At 43.8% G+C, this 10,974-nt stretch overlaps 1 long non-coding RNA gene across 1 annotated transcript; it reads right to left on the reverse strand.

Moving 5' to 3' along the window:
* Positions 1–3,805: 3,805 nt before the first annotated feature.
* LOC114671303 (uncharacterized) lies at positions 3,806–10,549 on the reverse strand. Its single transcript, XR_013401945.1, has 3 exons — positions 6,641–10,549; positions 5,231–5,289; positions 3,806–4,262 (listed from the first exon to the last, which is right to left on the reverse strand). It is a non-coding gene; the product is annotated as an uncharacterized LOC114671303 (long non-coding RNA).
* Between the last annotated feature and the right edge of the window lie 425 nt (positions 10,550–10,974).

The raw sequence follows: 10,974 nt of genomic DNA on the forward strand, positions 1-10,974 counted from the left end.
TCGAGTTATCTGCACTTTGTAACAAAGGTCTTCTTTCCTGCAGCTTTGGGTGACATGTTTCTCATTTCCATCTGAGGCCTCACTGGAAGCACCTTTGACAATTATATTTCTACAACAGTCTCCCACAGGCAATCTAGGCTTTTTCTGTCAAACGTCTCAGAACTCTTCTAACCTCTACCCATTACCAAATTACAAAGCCACTTCCACATTTTTAGCTATTTGTTACAGAAGTCTCCCCTTCCTGTTACCAAAATCTGTATTAGTTTGCTAGGGCTGCCATAACAAACTACCACAGACTGGGTGGTGTAAGCAACAGAAATGTATTGTCTCACAGTTCTGGGGGCTGGAAGTCCAAGATCACTGTGTGGGCAGGTTTGCTTCCTCCTGCGTGCTGTGAGGCAGAACCTGTTCCATGCTTGTCTCCCAGCTTCTGGTGTTTTTCTGACCATCTTTGGTGCTCCTTGGCTTGTAGATGCGTCACCGCGATCTCTGCCTTCGTCTTGATGTGGTGCACTGTGTATGTGTGTCAATGTCCACATTTATCCTTTCATAAAAACACCAGTAACATTGGCTTAGGGCTCCACCCTACTCCAGTATGACCTCATCCTAACTAATTGCATTTGCAGTGAGCCTGTTTCCAAGTAAGGTTGCATTATGAGGCACTGGCAGTTAGCAGTTCCACATATGAACTTGGAGGGATGCAATTCAGCCTATAACAAACTGTTTCCACATATGTTTTGCATTTTTTAAACCTATCCTTATTTCCTTAAAAATGAATAATTTCTTAAGTCTTTGACAGAATCTGATTGCATGCAAGAAAATTTCTGCTTTAATTAATATCAGATTTCTTTTTCAATTAAAGCTTAGTTTTAAATTAACATGTAAAGAAAAACTTAGGTACACAATAATCTCTGTGATTAAACAAAAATGTAATTCTGTCATTCAAAAGTGCTAGAAAGCAATATAGCTAGCTAGAAAGGCTACATTCATAGTTTTTTTATATAGTTATAACTAAAAGGTCGTTATATTTGAATCCAAGTGACAGTCAGAAGAGAAGTAGGTAGGGATCGGGACCACGTGGACATGCTGCGCACTTCAGAGAAAATCAGCAAGCAGATAGAAGAGCAGGGCACTAGGGTAAGATTCTTAATGTGTTGAGAATTGCCCAGGAGAAGCACACCAAATGCAGGTCTTCTAATTTTAAATCCACTGTGCTTCTATCATGCAATACCTTTTGTCTTTGCTGATTCAAAATGAAATTTACCCAAAGTACAGCCTCAGCAACACACAGTAGGGGAAGGTCTGTGAGTCTGACCCTGGTCTTCTCCCCTGCTCACCCAGGTGGTCTTAAAAGTAAAGACATCTCTGAAAAGAAAGGATGGTATTATATTATACAGAGACCTCCACAGGGTCCCTCTATCATGTGAATTAAATCTATATCTGAATAAACTTTTCTTCATTCACAAAAACTGCTACTCCTAATTTTAATTGAAAGATGAGCACCCTGAAAATGTGAATGAAAATAATCTCAGCCTTTACCTCCTTTCAAAGAAAATGCATAGTGTTAATAAGATATTTGCATAATATTTTATGGTTTATGGTATATATGCATCTAAATTATATTTACATTTCAAAGTGTTTTACTCCCTGTGAAGTTCAGATTCTTTCTCTCCGTTTGAAGAATGGCAGATTTGAGACACAGAGAAAAGAAATTCAACTTGCCAAACTTCGTAACGATCCAATTGGAACTAGAAAGCAATGTAGCTATTCATAGGGGTACTAGTTAACAGTAAATTAATTGAACACCAATTTATTCAGAAAGTCACCTGGGTTGGTTTCAGGACAACACAGTCATTGTGATTCTATGCAGCTTCTTATACAATCTTCTAATTTCTTAGTTGCCTCTTTGCTTGTGTCTACCTGCAAAGAAATTCAATTGCTTCTTGTCACACAAAGCATGTTCCACAAGGCACATGTCACCTAAATTTTCAGAAGCAGCAGCTGTCTTCTTAGGGAATGCTATTGTTACTTCTGTAATTAAGGCAAGGTGGCCAGGTGGTCTCCACACCAAGACACTTTAATTTACTCTGCCTGGAAACCCACTTAAATCAGAAAGGAGAGTTTCCAGGGGATTCTCCACAAGCGGTGAAGAGTGAAAAGAATTAAGGGTATGTGTTGCACAACTTACACAGACCTACAGGCAGTCTGGGGAACTAGTGATGATTTCCAATGTAGACATTTGCAAAAATAAGAGTAAGCATGGGAAAACAGTGATAGTCAACATTTATTGAGGGGTTAGTCTGTGCCAGACCCTGATCCAAAGGCATTCAAAGTAATTACACATTTGATCCCCAAGCCAGTCCAATGAAGAAGGCACTATTATTACCAGCATTCTACAGATGAGAACACAAGGGTGGTGAGTAACTTCCACAAAGTCAGAGCCGGTGTGAAGCAAAGTCGGGAACCCAACCTAGGCAACTCACCTAAAACCACAGGCTAAGAGCAGCTTTTTTGTGCAAATGCATTTATAGATGTTAAAGGGAAAATAAAAGCTTTGATTGTTGAAAATGCAGCTAGAATGGTAGATTATGGGTGTTAATAATTACATTTATTGAAGACTCTGGAGAAACACTGGAATACGTTTAGGATAAGTGAGTAAAGAAGAAGACAAAATGGTATAGACATCTTACATTTGAAAAATGCATCTGTAGAGAAATAGAGATAAAGGCGGCAATACACCACTAAATACAAGCAGATTATCACTTAAAAATATGGTGGACATCATGTTCTTTAATCACAAAACTGTGGAGGAAATGTTCTGTTGGCTAGGGAAGGAACAGAAAGCTATGCACACGTTTTCTTCTAAGTCTCATGAAAAGAGTTAAAGAAGCAAAATTTGTTTTTATTTTATTATTATATGTTTTAGAGACAGGGTCTGGCTGTGTTACCCAGGCTGGACTTGGACTCTTGGGCTCAAATGATCTTCTCACCTCAGTCTCCAGACGTTGTGGCATACAGGCACATGCCACTACACCTGGCTGAAATTATTATCATTATCATCATTATTCTTATTTTACCTAGGTTAAGCAGTTAAATAAAAAGTTTTTCAGCAAAAATTCCTATAAAGAATCACATCCAGCCGGGCGTGGTGGCTCACGCCTGTAACTTTGGGAGGCTAAGGCAGGCAGATTGCCTGAGGTCAGGAGTTCAAGACCTGCCTGACCAATATGACAAAATGCCGTCCCTACTGAAATATATATATATGTGTGTGTGTGTGTGTGTGTGTGTGTGTGTATACAAAAAATTAGCCAGGTGTGGTGGCATGTGCCTGTAATCCCAGCTACTCAGGAGGCTGAGACAGGAGAATCGCTTGAATCTGGGAGGCGGAGGTTGCGGTGAGCTGAGATCATGCCATTGCACTCCAGCCTGGGCGACAAGCGTGAAACTCCATCTTAAAAAAAATAAAAAATAAAAACCAATCACATCCAGTCTTCAGAAAGGCTGAACGTTTGGAAAGAACATTGCCTAGAAAGCAGTGTGTGAAGAATACTTATGCCTCAATGTTAGAGCCAGGATTCCATTAAGTGGTGATTTAAAATATCTGGAAATTTGAATAAAGTCCCAATTGCAACTTACTACATATTTATTTAATCCAATTATAAGTCTTATTTAAAATACACATATAGTAATTACTTAATAATAAGAATGCAATGGTTTTAATAAAAACAAGTTTGAGAAGCAGAGGAAGAAAAGTCATTGTACTTTTTGAGGAAACATACATAAATATGGAAAAAGGAGTTTTTTTGTTTTTTGTTTTTTGTTTTTCTTTTTTATTTTGAATTATACTTTAAGTTCTGGGATACATATGCAGGTTTGTGATATAGGTATACACGTGCCATGGTGGTTTGCTGCACCCATCCACCCATCATCTACATTAGGTATTTCTCCTAATGCTCCCCCTCCCCTAGCCCCCCACCCCCAACAGGTCCTGGTATGTAATGTTCCCCTCCCTGTGTCCACGCATTCTCATTGTTCAACTCCCACTTATGAGTGAGAACATGTGGTGTTTGGTTTTCTGTTCCTGTGTTACTTTGCTGAGAATGATGGTTTCCAGCTTCGTCAATGTCCATGCAAAGGACATGAACTCATTCTTTTTATGGCTCCACAGTATTCCACGGTGTATATGTGTCACATTTTCTTTATCTTCTCTGTCATTGATGGGCATTTGGATTGGTTCCAAGTCTTTGCTATTGCGAGCAGTGCTGTAATAAACATACATGTGCAGGTGTCTTTATAGTAGAATGATTTATAATCCTTCGGGCGTATACCCAGTAATGGGATTGTTGGTTCAAATAGCAGAAATAGGTGTTCTAACTCTCATTTTTCTCATTTATCTATATTTAGATTACATCTGTTAAGCCAAATAGTGTTAAATAATCTTCACTAACCTCCAACCTTCATGCTTATAAATTCACACCTACCTGTGCAGGAAATGCTGCCTACCAAATCTGAAATAATACTTGAAGCTGCTGCAAAGTCTAACATAAAAATACTTAGCTAATTAAAGAAATAAAACTATATCATTGTAATTAGGAAAAGGAAAATAAGGAAAGCTGACCTGCCTATAGCAACTACTTTTTACTAAAAAATAAAAATGAAAAACAAAACAAATAAGCAAACAAAAAGCACGGAAGTGGCAGAACATAAGCTTTCAGTAAAATTTTTGGAGGAAATCTGTGAACTAGCAGAAATTTGCATCCCGTTGGCAAAGGGGACTCTGAGGACCCAAGTTTAGAATTCACAGGAATGGTGGGGAGAACTCTGGGCTCATATAGCCCATGAGACTGAAGACTTGAGTCACGTCTCCCTAAGTATTTGGGATCTAAAGCAGCCCCAAGTGACATCTGGGCAGCCTTGGGGCACTGGACTAGCAGATAAACTGGCCCCCAATGCAAGATGCAGTATTTTGAGTCTAATAGTGAGTCTAAGTGCACCATCATCTTGACTGTGAGACCAGGGAACCTACAGCTCAAGGAAGAAAGATGACTGTCCCTGCATGGGCCATGCTGATACTTGGACCAGGGGAGAGTGGTGACAGAACCCTGAGGTTCACATGAAAATGTGTGGAGTAACATACAGGTCAGGCAGGTAGAGACAGCAACACATACAAAGCATTCTGTGGTGTCTTAGCCAGGGTATTGCAGGACAAGAAATAAACTGATCAACCCACCAACCAGAGGAAATCCTGGCCATGGGTGATTACTGCAGCTTCTTAAGTGACACACAATCCTGAAAAAAAAACAAAAAACTTTGATCACTGAGAAGGGGTTTTCTCCTGATTCAAAGGCTGGGGCAGACTCCTCAGAGCCTGGTCTCCTTCTAAGGAGTAACTGCCAGGCAAGCTGGGATCCACTGGCCACAGCCACATGGACATAAGCCAACATATGGCATCTGTGAGAAGGCAGAGCCAGATTGAAGAGGAGGATTCTGAGCTGCTGAAATGTTCCCAGGGAGTCAGGCCTCAGATGTGGAGAAGCAATGGTGATAAATTGAAAAATTGCATGGTCCAGAATTGAAAATTATACAAGGTCAAAAAGTCATAACTCTCCCTGTCTCCGGGGAAGAATATCCAACAGCACTCAAGCATGCAGGAACGTGCACGGTGTTGTGATCTATGTGGCAGGTTTCTGAGCACACAGCACCATGAAGAAGAAGACGAGACCTCGAGGTATAAAGCCTCCTGAGATCTTGGCAGTAAGCTCCATGCCAACTCCTACTGATTGCAGTTTGGAAGACCAGGTCCCACTGGAGCAAGGCAGAGGGGAAACAACTGCCGGCAAGACATCCCTAGAGAAACTGAACCCACACAAGAATTGCTGATTCCTGCTCATTTAGGAAGACAGATAGAAGGTGGTGGTCATCTGCTGTCCCCAGGAGACAAGCCTTGAAGAGGTCTGGAAGCTTCAGCTTACGTCCCCAGAGCCAGAGCTTATGGAGGAGGCTGAATTCCCAACAGGAAAAGATAATTGTTAGGTTTCCCATTCTGGTCAGATGGGATCTTCAGAGCAAGCCAGAGGCTCTGAAGAGACACTGCACCCATCCCCCTGGTGCAGGTGTGACCCTACAGGCAGCTACCACATGCAACCCATCAGAGCCCAAGTACTGTGGAGAAGAGGCAAGAAATACAATATTCCTCAAAGATTTGGGGAGATGAAGCTGCCCTCCATTTGTTTTGCCTTCAACTCTTGATGGATATCTTGGGGCACATTGCACCAAAAAGAATTCCAGAAACTGAGGTCAGAGAATGAAGAAAAGCCAGTTAGTCCAGGTACTCCCTCCCAATCCTAGTTCCTGGAGGAAGGGTCAGAGATGGGTGGGTAAACCTGTAAACCCTGGCTCTGAGGGTAAAAAGAGATGCCAAAGTCTCAGCCTGGAACTTCCATGGCCCTCCTCACCACCTTCACACCCTCAGGCACCCTTTCTGTATCCCAGTTGCCTGAAAATTTCTGCTGACCATGAGTAGCCCAGCCTGACTGAGAAGCCCTGTGTAGAAGGGACAAGGTACGTCCCCTACCTGGCCTGTGGCATGGAAACAGATCCCCAGATACAGTCTCGGAAGAGCACACTGCCCGTCACCTACCGAGTACGCAGTGTCAGGAGGGGTCAGTCTGGAGGCCACAGTTGGGCATCATTTCTTGTCTTTTCCTCATCCATCCCCTGGACAGATCACCTGCATTGGGACCATCACAAGATACCAGAAGATGAGAAAAAAAAAAAAGTTATTCACTGGAATTTCAGGAAATTGTATGAAAGGCAAAACGGCTTAGCTTGGTTGATCCCTGAAAAAAATTTTTTTTTAAGTCAGAAATAGGCCCCTGTGTTGGGGGAGAGTTGAAGGAATAGTTTTGACCAGGTGCGATGACTAACGCCTGTGATCCCAGCACTTCGGGTGGCTGAGGCAGGCGGATCACGAGGTCACGAGTCCAAGACCAGCCTGGCCGACACAGTGAAACTCCGTCTCTACTAAAAATACAAAAATTAGCTGGGCGTGGTGACACATGCCTATAATCCCAGCCACTTGGAAGGCTAAGGCAGGAGAATTGCTTGACCTGGGACCGGAGAAGCAGAGCTTGCAGTGAGCCAAGATCGAGCCACTGTACTCCAGCCTAGGCTACAGAGCGCGACTTCGTCTCAGAAAAAAAAAAAAAAAAAAAAAAAAAAAAAAAAAAAAGAAGAAGAAGAAGGAGAAGGAGAAGGAGAAGAAGAGGAAATAGTTTCCACTTCCCAAGTGAATGTTCAGGGTATAGAAGGTCACCTGCTGGGATTTAAGTTAAAGGAGTCAGGGGACTGCAAGCAAGCATGCAGGGAGCACATTGGAGGCTGATGATAATCAGTCAGCGGTTACCCTGCACCACGGCACCCTAATGTCCTTCATGAAGCCACTCAGCACACATTGCTTGGCTGGAGCGGATTTTCTCACCCAAATGGCAGACCTCTGAGCCCAGATTATCATGGAGGTAGTGGTGAGGTGACAGTCACAGCCAAGGGGGTAGAGAAGGGGACATCTCTGGAGAAAAAAAGCATTTTCACAAGCTTTGAACCCCTGGGGTTGAGAGGTGAGCCAGATTCATCTAAACTTCCAACAGCCAAGGAGTCTTCTGAGTTTATGAGATTCAATTTAAAAAATGAAGAATAGGCTCTTCTAGTAGCTAACCTGCTGCCTGGCCCAGAATAAGAATCCATTGGACTCTTCTTCCATTTGTTAAGTGAGGGCTGACTTCTGGTTTCAAGCTTTAGGTGCCTACTCTGTGCTTGGGATCGTACCAGGGACCATGTCTCTGTTTCCGAGAGTCATACATTCCTTTGGAAAAGGCATTGCCTGTACTCAGTGTGACACCTGATCGTGCAAGGATTCCAGATTAATATTCCATGCAGTACTGGGCAGCAAGATGGGCGCTGCACCCACAGGGGTTGCTTTGTTAGAGGTCCATCCAGACAGTGCATCCATGGGGTTTTGGAGCTTAGGATTCTGAAGCGTGTGTTGCTGTATGTGTTGAGGAACTGCAAGGATCTTCTTTGTATTGGACATCTTAATAATCATATTTTAATATGATTATCTTCCTTTGTAATCCTATGTATTTATTTCTTATTGGGGTATCATTTAGACACCATAAAATCTGTGTATGTGTTCAATGAGTTTTGACAATTGCATATACTCACACGACCACCGCCCTAAACAGGATACAGAGCATTTCCAAACCTCAGAAAGTTTCCTCAAGTCAACTCCAATCCAAAACTGAACCTCCAGTGTTCTGACTTCCATCGCAGTAGGTCGGTCCTGCCTGTTCTTGACTTCACCCACATATCTTTCCTGGGTGGCTTCTCTTGCTTGACAAAGTGATTCTGAGATTTGAAACACAAGGTATGCATGGAGTGTGTTCCTCGGGGTCTTGGAAGGAAGACTATCTGGAACGTGTTAGGGGTGTTTAATGAAGGGCTACACGTTGTGAGCAGGGAATAAGGAATCCACAAGCCAGCGTGTTCCTCACCTGAAGAGGGGCAGGAGCAGCCACTGGAAGAGGAAAGACAGCTGCGTCAGGCCAGGAGGCCTTTGGTCAGGAACAGCCAGCCTGGGCAACCACAGAGGGAAGAAGTCAGGAAGAAATACCTTGTCTCTCTCTCTCCTTTCAAGATGCCCCACTGGCCCAGCGCAACTGTGAGCCAGAAAGTAGGAGAGGCCGTTAATTCCCCGCAAAGAGGCCAGCCGAGGTAGAGAGTTGCAGGAAAACATCTGGAGCTGGAAGGAGAGGGTGTTCAGCGCCTGGCCGCGTGTTCAGGAAAACCCAGAGTATGGGTAAAGGCATGGGGATCTGACTGCAGGGAGGGGCACAGTTAAGGAAGTGCTCGAAATTTAGCTTTCTTACCCTTCCCTCCTTTCTTCTTCTCACCCTGCCTTCCTGCCTTCCTCCTTTCCTCCCTCCCTCCCTTCTTGCCTTTCTTCCTTCCTTTATTCAGCCTTCCTTCTTTCCTTCCTCTTTTCCTTTTTTCCTTCCTTTGAAAATGGCCGTACCTGCTATGGACAATGATTGTGTGTTTACTACTATGTTCCAGATACGCTGTTAGGAGCTTTACGTACTTATACATAGTGAGCTTTAATATTGAATATTCTTCAAACACCTATTTGGAAGGAACGGCTATACCCATTCTACAGACTAAAAACCAGAGGTTCAGAAAGTTTGCCTGTGGGGCTATAAGACAAATATGCCACCGTTCCCCCCAGATTCATAACCAACAGATACAAACAGCTGTTGTACCCAGGGACCTGTGAGAAATGGCACTCTAGGAATGCACCAGACTGCAGCAACCAGGGAGCTCATAGGAGGATGGGGCCTCTGACCAATGCTTGAAGGAGGGGGGACTCCCTGTGCAGGCTGCAGAGGGCATTCCAGGTGTGTGGACAGCAGCAGTAGAGGCACAGAGGGAGGGGGTGAGCTGCCAGCTTAGAAAACGGAGATCATCCACTTCGAGGTGATGAAGGTTACTGAAAAGAAAAGGTAGTAAGGGATTAAGGTAGAAAGGCAGTGAACACTGAAATTCTGAGTTTCATGCCATAGACAGTAAGGAAACAGTAAAAATTTTGATCAAGGAATTTGCAGAATCATAATGGATCTTCCAGAAAATGTCTTGTGTCAGTGGGTAAAATGGATGATCTATAATAGAGACAATCGGGAAGTTATTGCAGTGATCCAGGAGAGAGGTTCCGACTACAGTCGTGGCTGCCGCAATGAAAACAGACAGTCCTGAGATAGACTGGGAGAAAACAGCTCAATAGGACCCAGCACCAGGGTGGACGGAGTGCTAGAAGAACAATGAGTCCTGAGAAAACAACTAGAGAATCCAAGCTGGAGGCGAGATGAGCACAGGGAGGAGAGGAGAGCTCAGCAGAGGGAAGAAGTTAAGGGCAGAACCAGAGCCATGGAAAAGAGAGACGCTAAATTGGTTTAGACAAATTGCACTGAGGAGCCAGCAAGGTGTCCGGGGAGAGCTCTTTGGTAAGCTATGTGGGAGGTGTTGGGGAGTCCGATGGAGAGCTTGGCTTCAGACAGGTGCCTGGTCAATGCTGGGAGCAGAGGAGAAAGCTGAGGGAGAAAGAGTAGGCAAGAGAAGGCAGCCAAGGATAAGATATCCAGGTTGCTCTATGCTCGGCTGTTCAGCCGTCACTGTGCAAAGACCCAGGACTTAGCAATGGTCAAATTACTGTCTGACTCAGTTTGTTTTCTTTGGGGAAAGGGGAGGAGGGAGAGGACATTTCAGACGTATAATAATAATACTCCTTAAACCACAGGTGGCATATTCACTTTCTTCAAGTCAGAAGTTGCCAAGGGCACTTTATTTCTAGACCATTCTTTTTAAAAATCAAATCGTCAGGAATTGTGCTTCTGGGAAATGTTGTACCAAACACCTATTAAATATGCAGCCATGCCGTTTGTTTTGCATTTTTCTTAAGGGTAACAATTAACCTTTAAAAAGTCTGACCTTTCCAAAGAGGTAGACCTGTTGCGGGGAGCTCTGAGGTGTTGGGTAAATGTTTCAGAGAATTGTTTGCTTCAGGAGCGTCATAGACTTAGGGCTACTGAGGTTTTCTTATCCTGTAATGCTGTGGTTCTGAAACCGTTCACTTGCATGGTATGCTTAATTTGTGAAATGAAGCTGTCAGTTGGAGTCACAGGGCTCAGCCCCCAGCACCACGAGACGGGGGAAGGAAGCACAGCTGGCAGGACAGGCACTCACATCTCACACACTCGGCAGGGAACACATGCCCCACAGCAGAGCCTGACTTGAGATTGTCTCTCAGCTTATTCCTAACCACTACCCAGAGGCACAGCCCCAGCCCAGGAATTTCCACTGGAAACCAGCCTGGTCACCTGTTTTCCTACCACCAGGGGAATCGGCCAGTCCTTGCAATTCATCACC

Source organism: Macaca mulatta, chromosome 12, assembly GCF_049350105.2.
Source record: "Macaca mulatta isolate MMU2019108-1 chromosome 12, T2T-MMU8v2.0, whole genome shotgun sequence".
In the NCBI taxonomy this organism is placed as follows: Eukaryota; Metazoa; Chordata; class Mammalia; order Primates; family Cercopithecidae; genus Macaca; species Macaca mulatta.